Source organism: Lissotriton vulgaris, chromosome 6 (genome assembly GCF_964263255.1).
Source record: "Lissotriton vulgaris chromosome 6, aLisVul1.2, whole genome shotgun sequence".
Classification (NCBI taxonomy): domain Eukaryota; kingdom Metazoa; phylum Chordata; class Amphibia; order Caudata; family Salamandridae; genus Lissotriton; species Lissotriton vulgaris.
Genome location: NC_141694.1, coordinates 1,612,192,431 through 1,612,218,134, shown reverse-complemented (window position 1 = coordinate 1,612,218,134; position 25,704 = coordinate 1,612,192,431). Strand labels below are relative to the sequence as shown.

General features: G+C 43.8%; 1 protein-coding gene across 1 annotated transcript in view; it reads left to right on the top strand.

The window, feature by feature from the left end:
* Positions 1–25,704, top strand: part of RHOQ (ras homolog family member Q) — a 244,781-nt gene that overhangs the window by 90,917 nt on the left and 128,160 nt on the right. The gene's annotated exons all lie outside the window — the stretch shown is intronic.

Sequence of the window (25,704 nt, the reverse complement as noted above, 5' to 3'; positions counted from 1 at the left end):
TGAGGTTGAAGGTCAAAGGTATCGCCTCGGATGAGTCTGTGTGCTGGGCCAAGCATAACAGCCCTCCCTTGATCAGTGCCCGCCATGCCATCCGGTGATTAAAATGCTTCTGATGTACCGAGAGATGCAAATAAATATTTATTTCCCTATGAAACATTAAATCGATAATGCTAGCTTTGTGACGATTGCACGCAGGATGCTAAAATGCTGGTTTGCCATCGCAAACCAGCATGGACCTACTCTGTTTTCAGTTTCTACTAATAGTTACGTTTCATAAAATGCTAAAAAAAAAATGGCAATTCTGCAGCAGCAAGCCAATTACAAGCCAGATTAACTTTCTTAACGAATTCAGCTTTGTTTTGGAATCAACAGATGGAAAGGGGGTTGTGTTGGACGTTCTCTTCAAGCAGAGTCAGATTATTTAATTATTAGCAGAATTAATGCACGATGTTATCGTAGAATGAGGACTCCTGGTTCCTTCATGGTAAAAGGATCCTCTTGCAAGCATGCCGGCATTGCTAAAGTAAATAATGAAATTCAAGAGCAAAAAGTGCTCTAAGTGCCAAAGAAAATCTTTGAGTGCAGTGGAGCTCAAGATAGGGGGATCTGACATTCTAGCTTGAAAGAGCTTTTTACCATATTTTAGATGCAATAGCATGCATAACGTAAAATCGCTCAGAGAGCCATTATTGGTTTTATCCCCTGCCCAGTGCCTGATAAACTCTACAGCAGCCACAGAATATGTGTACTTTCATGGCAAAATCTGAATAGAGTTCATAGAAGTCACAAATTATAAAACGATCTATGCATGCTAATGAACCTGCAGAAGTTAAAGAATTGAAACAGAGAGGTGATCTAAAACCTCACTTCACCACTGAACTCTCACCATCATGTGTTGCAAGAGTGACATTTATAGGAAGGGATGTTGTAATTAAACATAACCTTTGACTTTTTTTGTATTGTTTTCAAGAATGTTTAAAGAATGTTATTGTTAATTTATTGCAGCTTCGGGTCTCAAGTATACTTTAAATGATTATACCGCTTTGAACAAGACCCAAGACAAATTTGGAGAATTGTTGTACTAAATTGTGGGTGAAAAAACACATTTGCTATCATTTTTTTTCTAAGCCCAGGTATGGACTGATTACATCAGTAAGTTATAAGCAGAAAATATAGTTTAAAATAACAACTTTATAAGTTTCATTTTCTGCATCTACAAGGTTAACAATACTATTTAGTCATTGACATAAGTGGTGCATTTGGCCGGGAACACAGGGAATATCGGTTCAGGAAAAGGAAAGGAGAAAAAAGAAAAATAGAGATATAATGCACATTGGACTGAGAATCCTATCAGACCTGAATCCCTCAATACCAAAACCCCAATCTAGCACCATGGTCTTTGACCAGCATTGAGCCAGTGGTGAGGCAATTCTTCCACTTGATGTTGCTGAAAGAACACCAGGGGTGAGCAATTGCTCTATAGGGTATCTCACCTATTAGGATTAATGAAAACGCCTAATGGGTGGGGGATCACGTGTTTTCTCATTTCCTGCAGGGTAAGATGTGGTTTTCACTGCATGATCATAACAGTACAGTGCTTAGTAGATACTTCTGGGAAAAGAGGTATACTGCTCATTGACAAAGGTATTTGAAACACAACCACTGATACCTGCCTTGTATATCTTTTAATCCGAGGGTGCAAAATCTCAAACAAGTCCTTGCACTTCTTATCTTGGATCCACGCTGATGGAGCTCACGTTGCAATGGCAAGATTTGGGGGTCTTTCTTCACTTTTTATTTCCTATCCCCCCAGGATATTTTTATGGTTGTATAATTGTTACTTTCACAAATTAATGAAAAGTTTTTTTTTCTCTACCTGTACTCTATTAGGGCCTCCCAGTTTTCTGTAAAGCATCAAAGTGTGCTTTGCTTTATTTGTGCACTATCCTGGTGCTGATAGAAGAAAGGTGAAGTATCATCATAATTTAACCTCACAGACAGTACTGTAGGATCTGGCAAGGGAATATGCTTGATAATTAGTAAGATAGACACTATTAATAAGGCTGAGAAGCCCATGCATTTCAGTGTGGACATATGGCACACTTTTGAGATGAGTAGAATAAATTAAATATAATGATTAAACAATTCTGTGACTTTCTAATGCCGTTCCCTGTTGCATAAACCAAGGACAGACAAAGACAATATTAAGGTAAAGGGTATGTCAAAAATAGTAAGAATGTATCCATTACATTCAACAAAAAATATTGTTTGAAAATGAGAGGGTCTTGGCTAAAATATTTAGCTCACCCACACAATATGACTTAAAGGAGGAGCTCAGTGTCCTAAAATGAAAGCACTATGCACATTAAAGTTGATGATGTCACTATATCATCAGATTGGCTTGACAGGGTTAAGAATGTATTAAGCTGAAGAAAAGGCTCTGAGCTATCCATATATTCCCTGAGACTGAAGCTGGAAGTGAGACAGATTAATTGACAAATGCAGTCCGTTATTTGGTACTGAGGTTCTCCAGCAGCATCACATTTCCAAAAGCGGGATTGACTATGCACTCTTCATCAAATTCAGTTTTTGAAGGATGTTTAGACTTAGGTTTCTGTGGACAGGTATCATATCAATAGGTTCTGCACGGTACTTGTTCTATGTTATGTTAAGTGTACTTGTGAAGCGCACTATCACCCTCAAAGGTATCCTGGTAGTGAGCAAGTGTGTGTGTGGCTGGTCCTGCCTATGGTAGGTTGGTTGTTTGAAAAGCCCTTCCTCCAGCTTCTTGTGGAATTCAGAAAGAGAGGAGGAGGCTCTGATGTGGAGTGGGGGGGGTCGTTCCACGCTTTCAGGGCACATGCAAAAGAACACTCATCCTCTTGATATGTTTCTGTGTAAGCATGAGATGTGTGAAAGTATAAGTCATGTGATGCTGAGGTGTCCATGTGGTTGGTGGAAGGAAATGCGACTGTTCAGGTAGGTGGAGCCTGAGTTGTGCAATGTCTTGCATGTGGGTGTGAGGAGTTTGAATTGAGGGTGTTTGTGTATCGGGAGCCAGTGTGGTTCCCCGAGATGTGGTATTATGTGAGTTCTCTGTGGGAGGTTGAGATTAATCTGGCTGCTAAATTCTGGATTATTTGCAGTCTTCTAGTGATTTCCTTGATGATCCCAGTGTAGAGGGTGTTCCCGTGTTCCAACTTTCTGGTGACCAGGCCGTGAGTGACAGTTTTTCTAGTGTTGCTTGAGAGACATTGGAAGATCTCCCCCAGCAACTTCAGGGTGTGCAAGCAGGGTGCAGTGGTGGTGTTGACTTTGCCATCCAAATTCCAATTAGTAACACCAATAAACTTTGGTTTCCGGTTAAGGACCACTGTTATTCCTTACACTGAGGAAAACGTACTTGGCCTTCTTGGACTGTTGTAGCAGGTCTCTCGCTTCGTAAGCTGGTCTGGCATGCTTTATGCACATTTTCGCTCAAAGAATAAGGGCCCCACACTGGTGCCAAAGAATGTTTTTCACAGATGGCGGTCAGACTTCCAGCAGGAATGTTTGGTCTTCAAATGACGCAAAGAAAGGTGACACTTTTCTAATTGATCAGTTTAGAAATACAACCTGCTTTCTCTAGAAACTTTTCTAGCCCTTATGGAGACTAGCTAGACAACATTTGATGTACAAAGGGGTCTTGGTACCAGTAGACAGAACAAAGCTATAGATCTGCCACTGTTTTATTATAAGTGAATCTGGGTTGTTGAATAAGGCTATTGAAAGGAGCAATGAGAGGTTTCGTTTTATAAGCTGATCAAAGTATGACCACATTCAAATGGCCTCTAACAAAATATTATCGTACTGCAAATTATCCTGGTATTTTTTTAAGCCTTCTGTACTCCCTCCCTTTCCCCTGGGATTTGCAGCCTTTCGGGCTCCGGTCCCATCCCCAATGAAAGATTAAGAAAGATCACACCTACTTGCAAACGTTTAATAACTCTGTTTTCAAGTCTTTGTGATGTAATCTGACCCCTTTTGACATTATAGGGGTCTTCTCTCTCCTATCAGTGAGAACAATCACATGAATTCTCTGGTTTAGTGAGAAATAAGATGCCTGGAATAGCTGAGCTGAAGACAACCACTAACACACACAGAATTTCTTGTTGAATAAAAATGTAACATTGAAAAATTATCTCATGCCTGTTTTCTAATCGTTTTGTAAAAATTACAATTAGAATTGACTTTATGATGTTACTAAAAATGATTTATTATCCTACAGCTAAATCATTATATTCATGCAATGTCAGCTTATCTGTAGCCAAAAGCTTAATTCATAAGTCTTCATTTAAATCTTCCTCATGACAGAGCCTCGTCCTGAATGTTTGGAATTTCAAAGAAAGATTAACAATACAACTAAGAATTGTGGTTAGTAATCGAAAGATATGCAGTCATGCTTACACTGCAAGCAAAAATCAAAACACTGGGGTCCCTTGATAGAATTTTTCCTGAGGAGGCCTTGAAAGTTATTCTTTATCTGAAATGTCCCGACGTCATAAGGGGATGATTGGACCTACGAAGTATGTTAAAGAAACTCACAGCAAGTAAAATAAATGTGATATTTGATTTGTCCAGACATTATTATATACCCTCATTTTAGCTATTAGTACCTAGACAATGTGAATTCTGTAGGGTGCTTTAAGGGTAATCGTAATCTACAAGGATCTACACATATTTTATGTGATTTGACAAATTAATAAAATGAGTTATATAAATATCACTTACACGTGAAACTCTTTTGATACTATCTAGTTGTCTTTATAATGGTGAATGTAAGAATAATACATTTGCTATGACCCTCCACAGTGAAAAGAGCTACGATTTGGTCTCTACTTTATGGAAACAATTATGATCCCCAGCTGAGAATATATATGAGACGTGTTTCATCCCCCTATTCTCAAGGGGTTGCTGGGACTCCTCTTGCTATAGACAGTGGACTTGACCCTTTTTGCAGGGATATTCCAAACTTTGCGCCTCCTTCCTTATATTTTTTTCTGACCTGTTTTTGTTGGTTTTAGGACTTTGGGTACTTTACCACTGCTCATCAGTGCTAATGTGCATATGCTCTCTTGTCTAAATTGTATTGGTAATTGGTTATCCATGATTGGCATATTTGAGTCACTGGTATGACCCTAGTAAAGTGCACTCTGTGTGCCCGGGGCCTATAATTCAAATGCTATTAGTTGACCTGCAGCACTGATTGTGTCACCCACATGAGTAGCACGGAAAACATGTCTCCCTAGTAAAGTGCACTGTGTGTGCTCATGACCTATAATTCACATGCTTCCAGTCAATCAATCAAAGCATTTATATAGCGCACTACTCACCCAGAGGGTCTCAAGGCGCTGGGGGAGGGGAGTCCGCTACTGCTCGAACAGCCAGGTCTTGAGTTGCTTCCTGAAGGCGAGGTAGTCCTGGGTCAGGCGGAGGTGGGTTGGGAGGGAGTTCCATGTCTTGGCGGCGAGGTAGGAGAAGGACCGTCCCCCTGTGGTGGCTCTTCGGAAGCGGGGGACGGAGGCGAGGGCGTGGCCGGTCGATCGAAGCTGGCGTTTGGGAGCGTAGAAGTTGAGGCGGCTGTTGAGGTATCCTGGGCCTTGGTTGTGTAGTGCTTTGTGTGCGTGGGTGAGGAGTCGGAAGGTGATTCTCTTGTTGACCGGGAGCCAGTGCAGGTCTCTCAGGTGTCCGGAGATGTGGCTGCGACGGGGGATGTCCAGGATGAGTCGTGCTGAGGCGTTCTGGATCCGCTGGAGTCTCTTCTGGAGTTTGGCGGTGGTTCCGGCGTAGAGGGAGTTGCCGTAGTCCAGACGGCTGGTGACGAGGGCCTGGGTGACCGTCTTCCTGGTCTCGGTGGGGATCCACCGGAAGATCTTACGTAGCATGCGCAGGATGTTGAAGCACGACGAGGATACGGCGTTGACTTGTCTGGTCATGGAGAGGGAGGAGTCCAGGATGAAGCCCAGGTTGCGTGCGTGGTCTGTTGGTGTGGGTGCACTGCCTAGGGCGGGGGGCCACCAGGAGTCGTCCCAGGCAGAGGGTGAGGATCCCAGGATGAGGACTTCCGTCATGTCCGAGTTCAGTTTCAGGCGGCTGTTCTTCATCCATTCGGCTACCTCTTTCATCCCTTCGTGAAGGTTGGCTCTGGCGGTGGCGGGGTCGTTGGTGAGGGAGAGAATCAGCTGGGTGTCGTCGGCGTAGGAGATGATGTTGAGGTTGTGCTGGCGTGCGATGTCTGCGAGGGGGCTCATGTAGACGTTGAAGAGGGTTGGACTGAGCGAGGAGCCTTGAGGAACGCTGCAGATGACTTCGGTGGCTTCAGATCTGAACGGGGGGAGGCGGACTCTCTGTGTCCTTCCGGCGAGGAAGGAGATGATCCACTCCAGTGCCTTCTCCTGGATTCTGACGTTGCTGAGTCGCTGCACTAGTGTACGGTGGCAGACAGTGTTGAAGGCCGCGGAGAGGTCTAGGAGGATGAGGGCTGCTGTTTCTCCGTTGTCGAGCAGGGCTCGGATGTCATCGGTGGCTACGATCAGGGCGGTCTCGGTGCTGTGGTTGGCTCGGAAGCCAGACTGCGAGAGGTCGAGGGATCCGTTCGTCTCGAGGAAGGCGGCCAGCTGCTTGTTGACGGTCTTCTCGATGACTTTTGCAGGAAACGGGAGCAGCGAGATGGGGCAGTAGTTCTTGAGGTCGGTGGGGTCGGCTGATGGCTTCTTTAGTAGAGCGCTGAGTTTGGCGTGCTTCCAGCTCTCCGGGAAGGTAGCGGTGTCGAAGGAGGTGTTGATGATGTCCCGCAGGTGGGGTGTGATGACAGCGTCGGCCTTGTTGAAGACGTGGTGAGGGCAGGGGTCGGTAGGAGATCCGGAGTGGATGGAGTTCATCGTGCGGACTGTGTCTTCGGTGCTGATCGGGGTCCAGGCGTGGAGGGTGGTGGTGGGGGGCGGTGATTCGCTCGTGGTGTGCGTCGGTTGAGTGCTGAAGCTGTTGTGTATGTCCGCGATCTTGTTGTGGAAGTAGGAGGCGAGGGAGTTGCAGAGGTCTTGCGAAGGGGTGATGTCGTTGTTTCCGGCGTTGGGGTTGGAGAGCTCTTTCACGATGTTGAAGAGTTCCTTGCTGTTGTGTGCGTTGTTGTCCAGTCGTTCCTTGAAAGCGGTTTTCTTGGTGGCGTGGATGAGTTGGTGGTGTTTTCGGGTGGCGAGCTTGAGGGCAGTCATGTTGTCCGGTGTTGGGTCTCTGCGCCATGTTCTCTTGAGGGCACGGCAGTTCTTCTTGGAGCTCTTGAGTTCGTCGGTGAACCATGGGGCTTTCTTGCTACCGGGTCTGCTAGGCGGGGTCTTCAGAGGGGCGAGGTCATCTGCGCAGTTGCTGATCCACTTCGCGAGGTTGGTGGCCGCCTGGCTTGGGTTCGTTGCACTGGTGGGAGGGTTCATGCTCAGGGAGGTCGCGAGCTGGTCGGCTGTGATCTTGTTCCAGCTTCTGCGTGCGACCTGTTGCTGGTGGTGGTAGATCGTGGTCCTTCTGAAGCTGAAGTGGACGCAGCTGTGGTCCGTCCAGTGCAGTCCGGTGGCGTGGCTGAAGGCGATGTCCTTGCTGGATGAGAAGACGGGGTCGAGTGTGTGTCCCGCGTAGTGGGTGGGGGTGGTGACCAGCTGCTTGAGTCCCAGGTTTGCGAGGTTGTCCAGCAGGGTGGTGGTGTTGCGGTCGTTGTTGTTCTCCAGGTGGAAGTTGAGGTCCCCGAGGAGGATGTAGTCAGCGGAGAGGAGGGCGTGCGGGCTGATGAAGTCGGCGATGTCTTCGCTGAATTGTGTGCGTGGTCCCGGGGGTCTGTAGATGAGGGTGCCTCTGTGGGTGGTCTTGGGGTTAATGTGGACCTGGAAGTGCAGGTGCTCGGCGGGTGCGAGGGTGTCGTCGGTGTTGGTCGTGATGTGGATGGTGTTCCTGTGGATGATGGCGATGCCTCCTCCGGTCTGGTTGATGCGGTCCCTTCGGATGATCTTGTAGCCGTCTGGGATGGCGATGGCGATGTCGGGCGCTGAAGAGGCGTTCATCTAGGTTTTCGTGAGGAAGGCGACGTCTGGTGAGGTTGTGTCGAGCAGGTTCCAGTGGGCCTGCAGCGCTGATTGTGCCACCCACATGAGTAGCCCTGAAAATATATCTCCGATCTAGCACTGCAGTGTCTGTGAGTGCAGTTTTAAACTGCCATGTCGACCTAAACCTTCCCTTTTACTACATGTAATGCAACCCAAGGTATTCCCAGTGTAGCCCCATGGGCTGGGTGTGGTGCACTTAGAAGGTAGGATATGTGCTGGTGTGTTTTATATGTCCTGATAGTGAAATACTGCTAATTTCATTTTTCACTATTGCAAGGACTATATCTCCCATAGCTTGTCATTGGAGCTGGCTTGTAACCTCTTACAATTTTTACTGGTGGACCTCTATGTTGGCAGGGGAGGAACACTGTTGCCACTGCGACGTAGTTCCCTCTCTGCCAACACATAAATTAGGCCCTTAATCACAAAACAATAGAGCAGCATTAGATAAAGTGGATTTACAGTAAACACTGTAGTCAAATGGACCTAACTTCACATTCCTCTGGAGCCATGGCCTTTTTGTTCCTCCCCTAGGCCTGATAGTGGGTCTCTTGATTTGTCATGTGTTTCAGAGCAGCTTCCGACAGGGGTCAGTGAGGGAACATTGGCAACTAAAGTATGATGATATTATCGCCTTTAGCACTTTTGAACACATGCTGTACTGTCATTATTTGTTTCAGACTGCATTATTGTAGAACTAATGTCAGGGAATTCTTTGTCAGGAAGGACAGTCCTGGAAGAACATGGCAGTCATGTCATTTTTATTAATCATCTTCCTTAGAGTTTACAAAACGCCCACTTGTTTATGATGACACCCCAACAAGGGTCCCATTATGGTTGGGCTGGATTATGGCCATGTACTGTAGGTATCAGAGGAGGGCTGAAATACTCCAGATTACATTTTTATTTTACTCCATGTTGATTGTGTCCTTCAAATGGAGGGGAATCAATCAAACATAGTAGGGCATCTAATATGCATCTAAGTTGCCCTGTTTCTGTACAATGTGGTGTACTGAAAAAATAATGTCAAACTGCTAATGTCTACTGAAATGGAATCATAGCATTACTTGGAAAAATATCTGGATTCATAGCCCTGTCTGCTACGCCTTACCATACTAAATCATTTCATGTTTTTCAAGAAACACCAATTCCCTCACCTTTTTCAATATTTTTCCTTGGAGTTTCATGTAGGCAGTTTGCCTGCAAACAGTCATTTTTCCTGTTTGTGTTCCCAGACAGTGGAAGTGTATTTCTTACACTTGTCTAGCTGGAGGGAAGAAACCTAGACACTGAGGTGAGAGAATTGGAGACATTAACTATTCTAGGAGGTATTTTGGTTATTAAGGAGCAGCTTGTTAGCCTTCTTGAACTCTGCCATTTGGTGGAATGCTGATGGTGTGCAATGGTACGACAGTTTCTGTGAAAAGTGAGAAAACCTTTAAGCGAGACCTGCCCTTTTGTCTTTTGCTGACTCCTCATTCAATTGAACTGATGACAGCCACGAGCAGAAACGTCACCCTCCTTTGTGCCTCTGTTGTGCATGCTCCAGGATGGAGATGACCCTGATGTGAGAAACATCTCTCTCCACAGAGGCGATGTCTGGAGAAGGGCCTGTAGACGTCAAAGGCAGGTGTTTTTGGTGACAACTTAATAGTTTGGTATGAAGATCGGGCCGGCCACTTCCAGTAGCAATTCTAAACTCCAGTATAACAGCAAAGTCAGACGTTTTCTCCCAAAGTCGGTTCCGTTATTAGAAGAAAAACAGGAATACACAATAAATATTCCAAAAATCTGAAGGCCAACAGATATACATGAAAAAGCGAACGAGCAATTACAGCCGAATTGCTGTGAAGCCCTGCAACTGCCAAGTCCCCTTTTGGTGTTAAACGTTCAGATAAGTCGTGGCGTGACTTTTTCTAACCTCTAAGGATTTCAGGGGCTGATTACAGAAGAATATACATTTGGGATTTTGTTACTTATATTGAATTAGGAGCCTTCGAAAAACAAATTATCTTTTAAGTGTTCTCATGAATTATGGAGAGTTCTATTTGGCTCTAGCTATAGCCCTGAAGAAGTCTATGGTTAAATTCACCAAGACGAAACACGTGTTGGCGGCTATTGTGTTTTATGAAGAAAAACAGCATTAATAAAGGAAGATCTGAAGATCACTCATCTTTTGGAATTTGTTCACCTGTATTAACGTACTGTTGCCTAGCTCAGGATATACTTTGTTAATCTCCTATATGTGGTTTTGTGTGGAACATTACCCATTTGGGTTGTTGGTGGGTGACCGCAACCTTATCCTTTGAGCTTCTGATAAACTGAGAACTCTTACTATTGCCATACTCCAGTGCAATTAATACTCATTCACCTTTTATCTTGTATTATAAATGAAAACGTTTTCTTTGTAGAAATCATGCTGTTGTGGTACCAGAAACCATTAACTTCAAAATATATTGCACCATTTCTTACGTTTTCCATTTTTTTTTCACAAACCAGTGATACTATATGTTCTCTGTTTCTCTAGAGCCACATCTGTGGTCATTATTCACGCACTGTCAAACTGGTATCTTCAAGTACCCTGCACGTGTTTTGGCATGTCCTGATTATCATGGATAAATAATGACTGCTTTCTGTAAACCTGGAGCTCGGAGAAGCTTTTGATAAGACCTCAAATGAGATGCGGTCATAACAAGAAGGCTACAAGGATGTGATTAAATGGAAGATTCTGGCACTAATTTCAAGTGACCTTGGAAAGATCTCAGTGTTTATAGGTTTGAAACCCCCAGTTCTACCTCTCTGTGTGCTTTAGTTCTTTGGTGCCCCAGCATTCAACACCACCAGCTATTTCCTTGAATATGCACTTAGACCCCCCTGATGGGATGGGAATCGCTGTTCAAAGCATGCAGCAACTGCTGACCCCAAAAAACTGGGCTTCTTTTCCTTTACTGAAAAGCATCCCCACTTTCCATTCAGAAGTGGTTCAGTTAGCTTACTCCCCTAGACAATGGGCCAACTGAATCTATCTTTGTCCCTCGCCAAATCTGCTACATCCCCCCTTGAAAACAACACCTAGATCTTCTAAATTGCAAAATTTGCTGGTGTTCCTACATAGAGTAAAACACAGTATTCTTTGACCCTTCATAAATCCATCCTACCTGGCACAACAGGCTGTATCTTTGATCAGAAATCCTTCAGCATTACTCCTCTGCGCCCCAGCCTTCAGTGCACAGCATCTCTGTTACCATCCCTGCTGAGGACATGTATCTAAATGTGTATGGGAATGGAAAAACTCAAGTTTGTCAGTGGCACAGAATGTGAAAGTTGCCAAGAATCTCCCGGAAATCTTGAAAACTGAAACAATGTAAAGTTCAGAATTTACGGTTCTCATACCATATTCTGGGAATTTGGAACTCTAACTCTCATATATTTCTCTAGCTGAGTGACTACTAAAAAACCTTTCTCTACCTTTTCTCGTCCTGGAAAACTTGGATTACCATATCACATTCTTTTTTTGCCTACTTCCCCATTACTCATTCTTTCATAAACCGACTTACAATTGTTTTATGTATATTTGTACGGCCATATTTTGTCTGTGAACATACATCAGTTACTTCCATTACAAATGCAAAAGCTTAGCAAAAGTAGTTCTTCACTTATTCAGCTTCTTCATGGTTTTCTCCCTCACTCCTTTCCATTTTTAAGGCTCTCTGCTGACATACGGTTATCATATTTTTACCATATACTTAGAGTGGATTTTTGGGTCTGCCCCTTGTAATTAGATTCAATTTTTGCCTGTCGTAGATTCCTGCATCTTATTGGATTACTTTTCTCGCGTTTGTACTGCTTCTGGAGCATTTTGATGCCACCATGTTTTGATTGGATAGGTTGTAACCTTCCATTGCGGATGAGTTCCATTGCTGATGCCAGTGAACTACTTTTCCTTTTGCATGTTTCAGTAGCATTTCTATTTTAGCACCCAATGGGAGTGCATGGCCCTTCCTCCTTCCCATCTATGTGTTAGTTTTCTCGCTCCTTTTACTTCCCTCGTTTGTGTCCCTCTTTAAAAAAAGAAACAACTGAACTTTTTCCCCAAAAGTCTCTATAATAACTATCACCAGTATTTAGTTTGGCATGAAAATCAAACAAAAATCATTGAACTTGCAAACTTTAATATGCAAATGTATATGTTGAATTGAATTGTTGATCTGTCTACTTAAAATAAAAGTGCAGTTGAGAATTTGTCACTGTTCTTTGTATTTTCAAGAAAATAACACCTTCATAGTTCATAATTCTATATCATCCTTCCTTCCGAGGCAGTGGTGGAAAACAGTGGGAATTCTAGTGGGAACTCAACAAGTTGTAGCTTGATAGGCCAGGTATTGCTCTTTGACGCAAGTGATGTCTACGAATGGCATAAGGTACTGCGGCCTGCAATTAGTTTAAGGGGTTCATGCAGAAGAAACACCTTGAAGAGTCAGACAGAAATACCTTGTGTCCCACTGAAGAGACCTCTAGAAACAGCTTAAGGTACTACACTCAAGGACCTCAGGTAGCAGCTTAACATTTTGCAACCTACTAAAGGAAGCATTTGCATCTCACACAAGGAACTTCTAGTAAGAGCTTGAGGTACTGCAGGCTCCTAAAGCACAGGGTCCTCTAGTTACGGCTTTAAGCGCAGAGGACTGCTCCAGCAAAGACTTTTGTCTGGCTCAAGGGACCACTGTTCCCCCTCAACATCAAGAAGACTGCTTTGGGAAAGTGCTAATTGGAGCATTCCATGAGCATGTAAACATGCTCTTTAAAAATAGAGCAACACTCTTCGCTTTACCATTGTTTGTTTGCTTCAGTCTTACAAATCTACCTCCCTCCCTCCATCACCAATGTACGAAGAGATGTTGTCTGTTCTGTGTTTTTTAACCTGGTCGCCTGTTTTTTTATAAATCTCTTTAAAATTGCATTTTCACTTTCCTGACCTACTCTCGAGAGGGTTCCCTGCATTCTAGTTTTAAAACAAAACCAAGCATTTTGCATGGACAAACTGGGTCAAATACTTTAAACAGTACCAATGTATTAAGTGTTTTTCTAGAATACACTTTTTAGGTCGAGCTCTCGACCTATTGTCAGCGAGTTGCTCCTCAAGGGAGTTCGAATGGTGCACGAGCGCCGATTGTACATCGTGGACGCGCATGCCCAGCCCCCCCCCCGAACTGTGCACATCACTTGCTCCATTCACAGCGTCAGCCTCTCTCATTCACGCGCGCACACACAGCCACAATCACGGAAGCACATACACATGCGCGCACACACATACATACACGCAGGCACACACACCCCTGCACCACTTCAGAGACAAGTCATATGCATATTAGAAGGTCGCACATTTTCTTATTGCCCAACTTTAAAAGTTTCAGGAGCTGCAGAGTCCGTTTTCTCCCATTGAGCTACTATAAAATGGTTACTGTCGCTGCCAGCCTTAGCTTGTTATGCAGCAACGTGAATGTGGACATAGTTGTCAATTCCGGTGTGCGAGCCAACAGTACTTTGCAAGCTAGGATGTTTGCACACTTAAAACGTTCAAAGCGATTCTACACATTCCAGAAAGGTAAATCTGAGGGCATATAAAAACCACAACAGCTGAAACATCTCACACGGCACAATACCACTTGGCTGCAATGAGAACTGTAAACAATTAAGAGATAGCTTACTGATTAAAAGAACCTATACACTGAGCTAAATGTGTAACCCTGCGAGTACACTATTTACTGCGATAAATAGCGAAAACCTACGCGATATATGGAGGCGCGCATCTGATAACATTAGAATCTGCAGTTTAATGCTAACGTTAACATATCGGCAACAGAGAGAGGCTTAGAGATAGTAATTAGGTATAGAAATGATCAAAAACTGTGACTTAAGCCCGCCAAAAGAGGCCTCCATTAATTGGACGAAGTTTAGACCAACATAACTTTAAACCCTGGACCCGGCGCTTTGCTCACCTCTGCTTGTGCACTGATATCACGCAGCACAGACACAGATTTTCTCCCGCCCCTCATGCACTGCAGTGGCGCCATACTTCCGCCCAACCTCTGCCGTCCTGCGCAGAAGCAGGTTGCCAACAGTTCTCGCGTGATGACATGAGGTTGCGCTCTCCCCATCATTATTTTAGTAAAAAAGCATATACCAGCTATTAAAAATAAAATTCTCTGAACCTCACAATACCATTCTAAATTCACCTTATCTGTAGATATTAACAACCCAGGTGTGAAATAAATGTAGGACAAGCGTGAATGGCGGAAGAGACAGACAAGTGCACGAAAGATTCTGCTCTGTGAACGCGCTTCCACGAGCCGATTCTAGAATGGGAACGCGCTTCCCAATGACGGCTTTTGCGCGTTCAATTGCATTTGAGTGGTCCTCGACGGTAGACCAGCTGGGCGTTAATTATGGGTGAGTGCTCCTGTCCTGAACACTGGTGAGCAGGTGCTTTACATTTCTTTACTTATGATAGCAACCTTTCTGGGAGACGTGCTTTGGGGACTGGCGGCATGCGGTGATAATTACTATTCTAATTACTTTCTTTGTTTTTTTAATTTGCTATTGAGCACTTTATACGAGTGCATCTGTAGGCCATCTTCTCTTCTCCCAGGCGCTCTTCCCACATCATTCCTGTCATAAACACTAGTTTAGTCTAACCACTTCTCCCCCGCCCCCCCCCGCCCTCAACAGCGCTATCCTCCCATGTTGGTTGTTTACCCTCTCTCCTCCTATGCCCTCGTGTCACCATATTCAGTTCTCAGCAACTCTCCTCCCACCGTCCGTTTCTCACCACCCCGAACCCCTCTTCTCCCGCCACCTGTTTTTGCTAGGTAGTTTGTGATTGCAATAATCAGAGACCGGGCTTCGTGTATTTTTAGTTTGAAGTTATTGCAGTTGTTTGTATTTTGCTCACACAGCCCGTTTCTCACCATACAACACCCCCCCCCCCCTCATGTGAACGCAGTGATCAGAAATGCTCTTAATGCATTTTTATTTTAAGATTATTGCTGTGTTTGTATTTTGCTACGTACTGTACTAACTGTTATTTCAGTGAGGCGGTTTCTCGGCGTGTCACAGTATCGTTACCTAACACCTTGTTTGTTTTGGCTGATTGTAAAATGTCACCTTCTTGCATTCATAAACATAACAATGCATTCCTTATGTGCATTGTGTTTCCAAAGAGGCACTAACTTTTCTGATGGTAAAATAAGATGGCTGCAAAACATTGACAAAGCCAATACTTTTTGCATAGGCGAAACCTATTAGCTTTGCAAATGCTTACTTTTATTGCAACAGAGCTGCCTCTAGGGTCTTTTTGCGCTGCTAAATGGTTAATAATGAAGAGTACCTCTTTGGTTTCTTGCTTTTCAACAGGCATGACCTTCTATGTTTTGTTCTGCTAAAGATTTAGCAAATTCTAATAAGATCTGGTTTATATAAAAAAATAATAAAGAAAGCAGTTTCTTTGCACCCGACAGTACATCACGTGCAAAGCAGCAACATCCTGTCCTGTATATTTTTATTCAATGCATCTTTTGAAAAGGATTGATTACTGTATAGCTGGTTTGATTGTGTTAGGTGGTACTCTCAGCAGGTATCAAAAAACACAAAAAGGGGGGCAGAGGGAGATTTTAAGACCAGCGGGTATTAACTCCCGAATCTTAAACATTACACACAACAAAATACCTGGGTCTAAGCAAAGCAATTATTTGAATCCGAGAATGTTAGTGAAGTATTCCTTTAAAATGCAAAATCCCCCACCCACCAGAGGTAACATGCTTAATCATATAGATTCCTCTCACATCATAACTACAGTCACAATGCATGCTATAACTCCTGCTCTAACTTTGAGGAGCTCTTCAGATGTTTTAGTATGTGATATTAGTACCCAATGGAGTCAATCATGTAGTGATGCTAACTGTGTGTGAAAAGTGCTCTGGTGCAAACAAAAACATGTAAGTGGCATTTTTAAAACTAACTTCGAAACAGACGTTATGCTTAATTGTTGTCTGTCTGGGTCAGGATATTAAAAAAAAGTGAATATACAAGGAAGCACTCTATTACCCCTGCCCGTGTACTATCTTTTGGTCATACAAAATTAGGATTTGGATAAATGCACAGCGATATGTTAACTTACAAAGTTCAACAGTTAGTCGTTTTTTTGGTGCACCGTAAGGTGGCGTCGAGGGTCCTGCGACGTCAAGATACACAACACAGATGTGGCACTAGAGAATCTCTAGTGTCATCCCTTAACGGGCACACAAGTATTTGTCTTCCCACACCACACAGCTTAGCTACCATCCCAGTAGTGACCAGTTCGATTCCCGGTATTTCTTTTTATTTTTTTAAACCCAATTTTTTTAACCCATTTTTTTCAATCGTGCTTATATATATCTTTTTTTACATTTTCTAGCATTTTTTCGCAACCGGCTCTCCAGGCCACCCATCAGTATTTAGATAATGCTCAGTGACTCAGGTATTACTTAGATATCACTCTCTGGTTTGCTACCTTCGATTTTGAGTCTTTCTTCCATGACCATGCCATGTGACTTGTCACATGACCAGGATCCAGGTTAAATAGGTGAACGCGAGTGGCATTTTCATTGAGCCATCGCGGAGTACGAGGAGAGAAGGACGCAATCACGCACCTATTCTTGAGCAAGGTTAGTTGGTAGGGACTTTACAGACCACCAGCCTGGTTGTCAGTAGGTTTTTTTGCCTTATGAACTGCCCCACTAGTTGAGGCTGTTTTTATAACATTGCCTTATTTTTGTTTTGCAGAACTCAAGTATTGTTAGAGACCCAGCCATGTGAGTTAGAACATTTTTTCTTTGAGAAGAGTCTTTCTGTTTTTTCTGCTTTTCCACTAAAACTAACCACATCACTAAACTCTCGAATTCACACACAGCTCATACTGATTTAAATGCATATATTTAGCAGACCCTGCATTGCTTATGTTATGACTGATGTTAAGAAGACTCACACAGAACCTTTGATGATATGATTTTATTATTCCTTGTTTTGCAGTGTCTATTTCCCTGATGAAGGGCATGCTATATAATGCCCGAAATGCATTGGATGCCTTATTATGACAATGTCTGATTTACAAAAACACAAGAACGATATTGAATGAACAATATGAAATGATGATGACAAATTCTTCTATAAAAATAAATTTCATGAACAATTGAAACACTGGATTGAAAGTCTTCTTTGTGTGGGAAGACAAATACTTGAGTGCCCGTTAAGGGATGACACTAGAGATTCTCTAGTGCCACATCTGTGTTGTACTATCTTTTGGTCCACATGTTTTTTGCCCTCACCAGAGCCCTCAACTGAGATCTCAGGGCATTCTTCAGGACCTCAAACAATTCACTTCTGTTTTCAGTAAGAAATGCCAAATAAAGCATAAAACCAAATACAAAACCATAAAGAAAGTGGTCACCAATATTGGTACCAATAATTCTGACCCACACAGACAACGATAAAACATAAAGTCTGTTTTGGAGTTAGTTTTGACCTCACCCCTTACATTTTTTTTGTCTGCACCACAGCCCTTTTCACACTCTGTTAGCCTCACCACACGATTGACTTTAAAGGGTACATCATAACGTACAAAACCACCCGAAGAGCTCCTCCCGATTATAGCGGGAGTTGAAGCCTCTGCCGTGACTTGTCGTTACAGTGTGAGGAGAAGCTCTATGATGATTTATGCAACCTCTGGCCTATCAAAGGAATACTCCACTGACAATCTTGGTTTCAAATAATTGCTTCTCTTAGTCCCTGGTATTTTGTTGTGTGTAGTTTTAGCAGGTATCCATGATTTAGAGAATACAATCTGCTAGTTTTCAATAGGAAAAATGCAGAACACAAAAAAAACATGATCCATGTGTCCCTACATGTCTTCTGACACTACTCCCAATCCACATAGAAATCGTGTCAATAGCCTTTAGCTCCTTCACCTCTTCTCTCAGAGAGCCTTAGAGCACAGAATCAGCTTTTGCTACCTAATTTCTCATGCATATATTTATACCGGTCAGCCAACCACTGCAGCTTGCTAGGCAAAAAAATGCACCACCTCACAGAGCTTTCCCTCGCCTAGAAAGGTGCCATTCTGGACAATGTTGTATTTGCACACAGCCAGCACAGGAGAGCTAGGAGAACAAGCATTGGTCTTGGAAGGCTAGTGCGTTCTTTTATTATTATTTTTCTATTGCAAGCATGATCCACAAAAATGTAAGGAAAAGAAAAAAATATGCCACCACCTAAACTTGGCCACTGAAAGCTTGCAATATAAAATACTAACTGAAGTGGCTGTTTTAATATTAGTGTTTTTAGGTAACAAGACTTTTAGTTGTGAAATGCATTTAAAAAAAAAAAACTTTTATTGCGGGTAAAGAGATATAAATCACAGCATACTGCCTGCATCCCCAGGTGTGCCAGCATTGCGTTGTGACAGTTATGGAGATGATATACCAGAGGGGTAGGGGAATATACAGCAAGCCACCTACAACCCCGCTGGGCCGGCCGCATTAGTTGGAGCATTTAGCTTTAAGGTCTGTGGCATAATTGCAATGCTGTAATACCAAATATTAACAATAACAGAAAAGGAAATTGACATTACCTCTGATGCACTTTAATCACATTATGTGTATCGTGGGTGATGACACACTCCAATCAATGGGGGATAGGGTGGTGTCCCTTAGTGTCCTGTGCTCTCCGGCGGGCGATGTGTTTGGGCGTCCCCAAGCATCATGTCATTTATCCACTAGGGTTTCGTAACATCTGTATTGGTGGTATGTTCCAATAGATAGGTTTGTATGGGGGCCCAGATGTCTTTTGGTCCTGATGAAGGGGGTTGGAGATACGCGTATGTATGTAATTGCACTTGACAGTAGATGAGGTCTTGGAGCCAGTCCGTAATTTTTGGTGCTCTCCCTCTTCCCCACCTACAGCCGATTCTCCTCTTAGTGAGAAGGAGCGCAAGAGAGGTGTATTTTCGTACTTTGGCAGAGAGGGGTTCAGTGTACCCTAACAGTGCAGTCAGAGGGTCTTCAGGAGTTGTGAAATGCATTTTATTATTATTTGTGAAGATGCCAATACTGAATCACCATCTAACCAAGCACTCAAATCGAAGGCAGCTGCAAAGTCACTTAAAACATTCATAACAACAAATTTAACAAGCATTGGCAAAGCCAATAGGTCTCGCTTGTGAGACCATTTGGCTTGTACCAATTTTTTAGGTCGTGCCTGGCGTCACAGCGCGAAGCGCTGTCTCCAGCGAGCTCTATTGTTAGTGACTTGCCTTGGAAGTGGGACAGGAGATGGGCACGCGCAGAGCTTTCCAGCGATTTCAGCAGGTGTACGCGCACTTACACATCTCCTGTCCCACTTGCAAGTCGGCCTCCTGCAATAGAGAAAACACACACACACACATACACACAATACACACACACCACCTGCGAGCTCACCGTGCTCTTTTGTCGCTGCGCTGGTGTCATCTCCTCCGCATCACCTGGCACACGCGGGGCTTCCTTCACGCCACTTCTAACCCAGGGCTTCTCCTTACTACTGCCACCAACTCGGGGCTCTCCCTCAGGCATGGGAGCCCCGCGTCACCACTGCTCCTCTCAGCCACGCACTCCGTGGCCGCGGGCTTCCAGCAGAAGGCGGAAGTCCTGCCCCACGACAGGCTTGTTTTAAAAAGTGATGTCGGCTCTCTTTGAAAATACGTGTGGTAGTGTTGATGTAGGAAAATGTTTCTCTGCGTCTGCCATCCGAGTGCACTGCCCTCTTTTGGCACACTGCACAGATAGAATAATAAGTTACCTCGACGGTGCATTTTAACAAAGAACTGTTCCAGTGGACTTGAGTAGTGTATTTAAGTGCTCAGTGGACTTCGACAAGGCCCCGCCCCAACGTCAGCTGTTAATGGTATCCATCTAGCGCGAGCCCACCTCCGAGGGCAATAAAACTCCTACCGCTTTATAAAACGCAGAGGAGAAAACAGTCCGCAGCGGTGGCATGGAGCCGGGGGCTGAGCAGTGAACACAGCGTGGGTAGGATTAAAGACCACCAGGGACACAGAGTCCCCCATACTGGGCACAGTGGGGCATGCCGGAAAACTTTACGAGCCCCAGAAAAGGTTTGCTTTTCTTTGTTTAAAAAATAGTCCTTCAAGGAACGGGAACAGAGCTGATCTAGCTTCTGGTGCCATCTAGTGGTATTAATCATGTTAGCTGCTTCGTAATTATTAAATACAGCGTATTTTCTTTAGCATATCTAAATAAATGTTGAAGCATGAGCAGCGGGGGCCTAGCAAATTACCCACTCTTGTTTAATGATGTTGCGAGCTCATGTTCTTCCTGAAGCTGCAATTTGGTAGTATGTTTTTGAAGAGCAGAGTTATTATTGCATAATCTTATGTGTGGATCTTATTACAGACTGATTGTGGCCCTTGCCCTTCATATTACGTTTCAAATGTTTCAGCTCAATCCCAGTTATGTTGTTTATTGTCGGAAATATCCCCATACCCATTTAACCCTTATCTGCCCAGAAAGAAACTGAACCTGTTACACTTATGAGCTAGGGCAGTTGAGCCCTGGTCCTGGAGGAACAGGCTTGTGCCTACATTTCAGAATATAACGGGATGGCACTTGCTACTGTATTTTTTGAGTAGAGGAAAGCTAACATATGAATACAAATAATGGTTGGCTCCGTACACCACAGGGCCAGTGGCTTTATAACCTTTTCTTTCTTGGTAAATCGACTCAGATGGACTCGTCTTCTCCAGTGGTACTGGTCGACATGTGGTGCTCTTGCGCAAGTGGTAACTGTATGGTGAATGGATTTGGATATATTGTATTATGTAACAAAAAGGGTGTGTGTTGTGTTCACATAACTGGTACAGGGCTCTGACACAGCAGGGCACCAGGAATCCTCCCCATGTGTCTATGCAATAGGCACAGACATGGTCCTATAGCTCTTATGCATGAAGAGGGTATTCACTTTCCCACCAAGACAGGAGTAAGCAACCTCACGTCTTGGTGCCGGGGCAGCTTCAATATGCTTGGGTAGTAGATTACTAAGACACTTGTGTAAACGTACATGTTACTACATCAGGACTGTACTTATGACCCTTCTAGGTTATTTCACGTTTCTTGGTAGAAACGCTGAGATGCCCTTGGGTAGCCATGCGCTATACAAGTGCGTATTCATTCTCTTTTTCCCAGGTCAGCACTGACTGTGACGTCTGTGAAGTGTTCTGCACCCTTTGAGCTCTTTTTTACACTATAAAAAGCATCAGATAAATACATTTCAAAAGAACAATATGCACATATCAGGTTTTGATGTGGAGTATTCCAGTAGTATTTATTTTTAAGCCTTTACATAAATGCATCCGGATTATAGCTTTAGTCTCTCCTCACCATCTGCATATGTCACTGTGGTCTGTGCTTTTTTTTCTGGCCCCTTCACGTTCCTCAAGGGACGTGAGGCTAGCTAGCTGTCAATTGTTGGTTGCCCCCCATGCAAATGAGGGAACACTCTCTGAAGATAGCGTTGGTGCTTTATGTGAGCTAGTGCCTGAGCTGGTGCTTTATGTGAGCTAGTGCCTGTGCAACAGAAGGCGTTGCACAGGCACCTGCGGCCCCTTCTGTAATACCAAAGTGCCCCAGGGGCACACAAAGTGGACGCACAAGCCCGTTTCGTCCCCAGAGCACTTGTATTATATGGTCCCGGTGTTGTAGTCTGTGCTGGGGTCGTGCTGAGTAGGTTAGATTAAACAGCCATCCAAGAGCACTCCTCAGCCACTGGTGTGGTAAAGGCATAAAACCAGTGCGTATGAGTTCCGGAGATATAGATCGAAATGTGCAGTCATGAAGGTGACATCCATTGTTTACCTTTGTCAATTGTGTGAACATTTATGAAGTTTTCAATGCTGCCCATTTGCGCCCACGGGTCTCTTCAAGATCCTGGTGTCTTTGCTAGCTATTTAAAGTTGTCTATTCCGATCTCCTGTTAAAAATCAAGCTTTATTGGGAGACATTTACTAAGGCATTAGCCTACGGAACTGTTTCTCTCTTGAGTCTTGAAGCAGTTGTATAAAGTTTTGGAAAACATTGAAATGAAAAAGTGTCAAAGCTGAAAGACGTATGATCTGATATGTTGCAAGCTGTAAGCATCAACCACCCACAATTTCTTTCATCACTGAACGCCACAGCATCACTCGTCGCCACTACAACATCACTCAGCACCACTACAGCATCAATCTGTGCAACCATACAACAACTGGTTCACATATGTATGTATGTTTCAAGCTTTATTGCAAATGTCACAAAAAGATGTTAATATTTCACTTCTGTTCTTGGATTTTATTGGATTTTCGTCACAATATAATACACTGAACATAATCTTCACAAAAGTTATTTACAAAAGTTTAAGCTATTGCCATTATACATTACAATTACTTTTATTTAAGTATTAATTATTTAAAAAATTAAAAGCCATTGTTATTTGTAATATCAATACATCTAAGTCACGTAAATACAACACATATTGCATTACAAATGCTATAGGTGTCACATTTGCGAAAGTTAAAACTATTGACATTGTAAATGACAAATCTATTAATTTCGCTATTTTCAAAACCAACACATAAATAAAAAAAATGTCAATTACAATACCAATAGCTCAAACTTTCCTAATGCGAGACCTATTGCATTGCAAATGCTTGTTATGGGTTACTTGCTCATCTTTAGGTCAAAGCCTACCAGACTGTGCAGCTGTCGGTCTTGCTAAAGACTTCTTTGGGACATTTGTAAAGCTTCCCTGGGAATGCATTCGACCCATTGCTTACCATTTACTTTGTGGTTTGTAACTCACTTTATCTGTCTTTTCATTTGTTGGCTTTATTTGTTTTAGACTGTCCAGGGTGACAGGCTGCCAAGGAGCAAAGCCTTTTCACATCAAATCCCCTTTTATACTTCCACGAGTGCTCCTTTCTGTTAACAGGCCTGTAAATCTTGTTCTCATCTTTTCACATTTGCTGCACATTCCAAGACAGTCAAATGTTAGGCTCTGTCTTCTGAGGGAGTTTGGTGTGTACTTTTCTTTCTCTGACTTCAAAGGGAAAGGATTTAGGTGACAATCGCACTGGGTACTGGGGTAGGAAATGGCTTTTTTCCTAGCACACAACAACATTTAAATGAACTGTGCACATATTTCAGAATAGATCAGATTTATGGATACAAAGGAAGCACATTTTTGTTAATTCGTAAGTGTTGTGAAAACAGATACTTTAATATGATCAAATAAATCCTTAAACTAGGTGATGCCATTTCCACACTTTATCATTTGTGTGGTGTACAACTTTGTTAGTAAAACTGTATGTCTGTGAAAATGTAATGGTCATTTCAATTGAAAATCTGTTGTCTGCAATGGCAGTGCACTACCACACAATGATGCATACTCCTCTCCATGCCACTTCACTCTACTCTGCAGCACTCCACTGTACACCACTCCTCTGCTCCACTCTGCACCACTCGACAGCACAGCAGTCTACGCCAGTTCACTCTACTCTCTACCACTCTACTCTATGCCAGTACACTCTTTGCCACTCTACTCAATACTACCGCACTCTTCGCCACTGCCCTCAACACCACACCAGTCTAGGCCACTCCAATTTATTCTGCACAACTCCACTCTACACCACTGTACTCTACTCCACTCTGCAGCACTGCACTCTATGTCACAGGACTCTAAGTCAATACGGTGAACGCTAATACGCTTTACTCTGTAACACTCAACTCTACACCCCTGCACTCTATGCAAATCCATTGTACATCACTCTAATCTACTCAGCACCACTGCAATCTATGCCATTGATCTACACCAATCTACTCTATGCCAGTGCACCCTACCTTACACCACTCCACTCGGAAACAATCTACTCTACGCCACTCTCCTCCACCCTGCGCCACTCCACTGCATTCTACACCATTCTATTCTAAACCCCTGTACTCTATGCCAATGCACTCTACACAAATGCACTTCTAAGTCACTGCACTCTACTCTGCACCACTCTACTCTACACCACTCTACTCTACACCACTCTACTCTTTGCCACTCTAAACCACTGCACTCCACAACACTCAGACACTCTACTCTGCAACACTGTACTCTCTGCCACTGAACTCTACACCATTCTACTCTGTTCTACTACCCTCTATGCCAAATTGGTCTATGCCACTATACTCTGCATCACTACACTGTATGTCAGTGCACTCTGCATATCTACACTCTACTCCACTACACTCTTCACCACTTTAAACTACTGCACTCTCTGCCACTCTACGCCACTCTACTCTACACCACTGCAATCGGTACAACTGTACTCTAAACCACTACTCTTAATGCCACTGTACTCTGCACCACTCCACTCTGAACCACTGCACTCTACTATGCACCACTCTTATCTACGCCAATGGATTCTACAATGCTGCAATGTACTCCGCTGAATTCTATGATGATGCACTCTGTCACTATACTCTGTAAAACTCTGCACCATGCACTATACACCAGCCCACTCTTCTCTATGCCACTCCACACCAATGCACTCTACGCCACTGCACCCTACTCTGCACCACTCTACTCAACATCATTCTATGCTGATGCACTATATGCCACTGTACACTACTGCACTCTACAGCACTCTTCCCTGCAACACTGCACTCTGTGCCACTCTACTTTGCATCACTCCACTCTGTGTCACTGCACTCTGCAGCACTCCAGTCTATGCCACTGCACTCTATCAAACTGCACTCTACCGCTCTATATTCTACTTTGCACCACTCTATACCACTCTACTCCACAGCACTCCACCGTACACCATTCCACTCTACCCGGAAATAATCTACTCTATGCCACTTTTCTCCACTCTGTGTCACTACATTCTATGCCACTCTACCCTAAGCCACTGCACGGTACGCCAACGCACTCTACACAACAGCATTTTATGTCACTGCACTCTACACCACTGTACTCTACAACACTCGACTCTAAACCACTGCCCTCAACAACACTGTGCGACGCCCTACTCTGCAAAACTGCATTCTTCAGCACTCTACTATGCATCACTCCACTCTACCCCACTGCACTCTGAAGCACTCCAGACTACGCCACTGCACTCTATCCCACTGCACTCTACGACACTATTTTCTACCCTGCACCCCTCTATGCCATTCTACAGAACTCTATGCCAGTGCATTCTGTGCCACTGTACTCTACACCACTGCTCTCTATTCCACTCTACTCTGCACTATACACCACTGCACTCTACTACACAACACTCTAATCTATGCCACTACCTTCGAAGACACTGCATGTATGCCGCTGGATTCTATGCTGCTCCACTCCATTCCACTTTACTCTATGCCACTATCCTCTGCAACGCTCTATGCAAATGCACTCTACACCAGTCCACTCTACTCTATGCCACACCCCTATATGCCACTCTATGTGACTCCAATACATGATG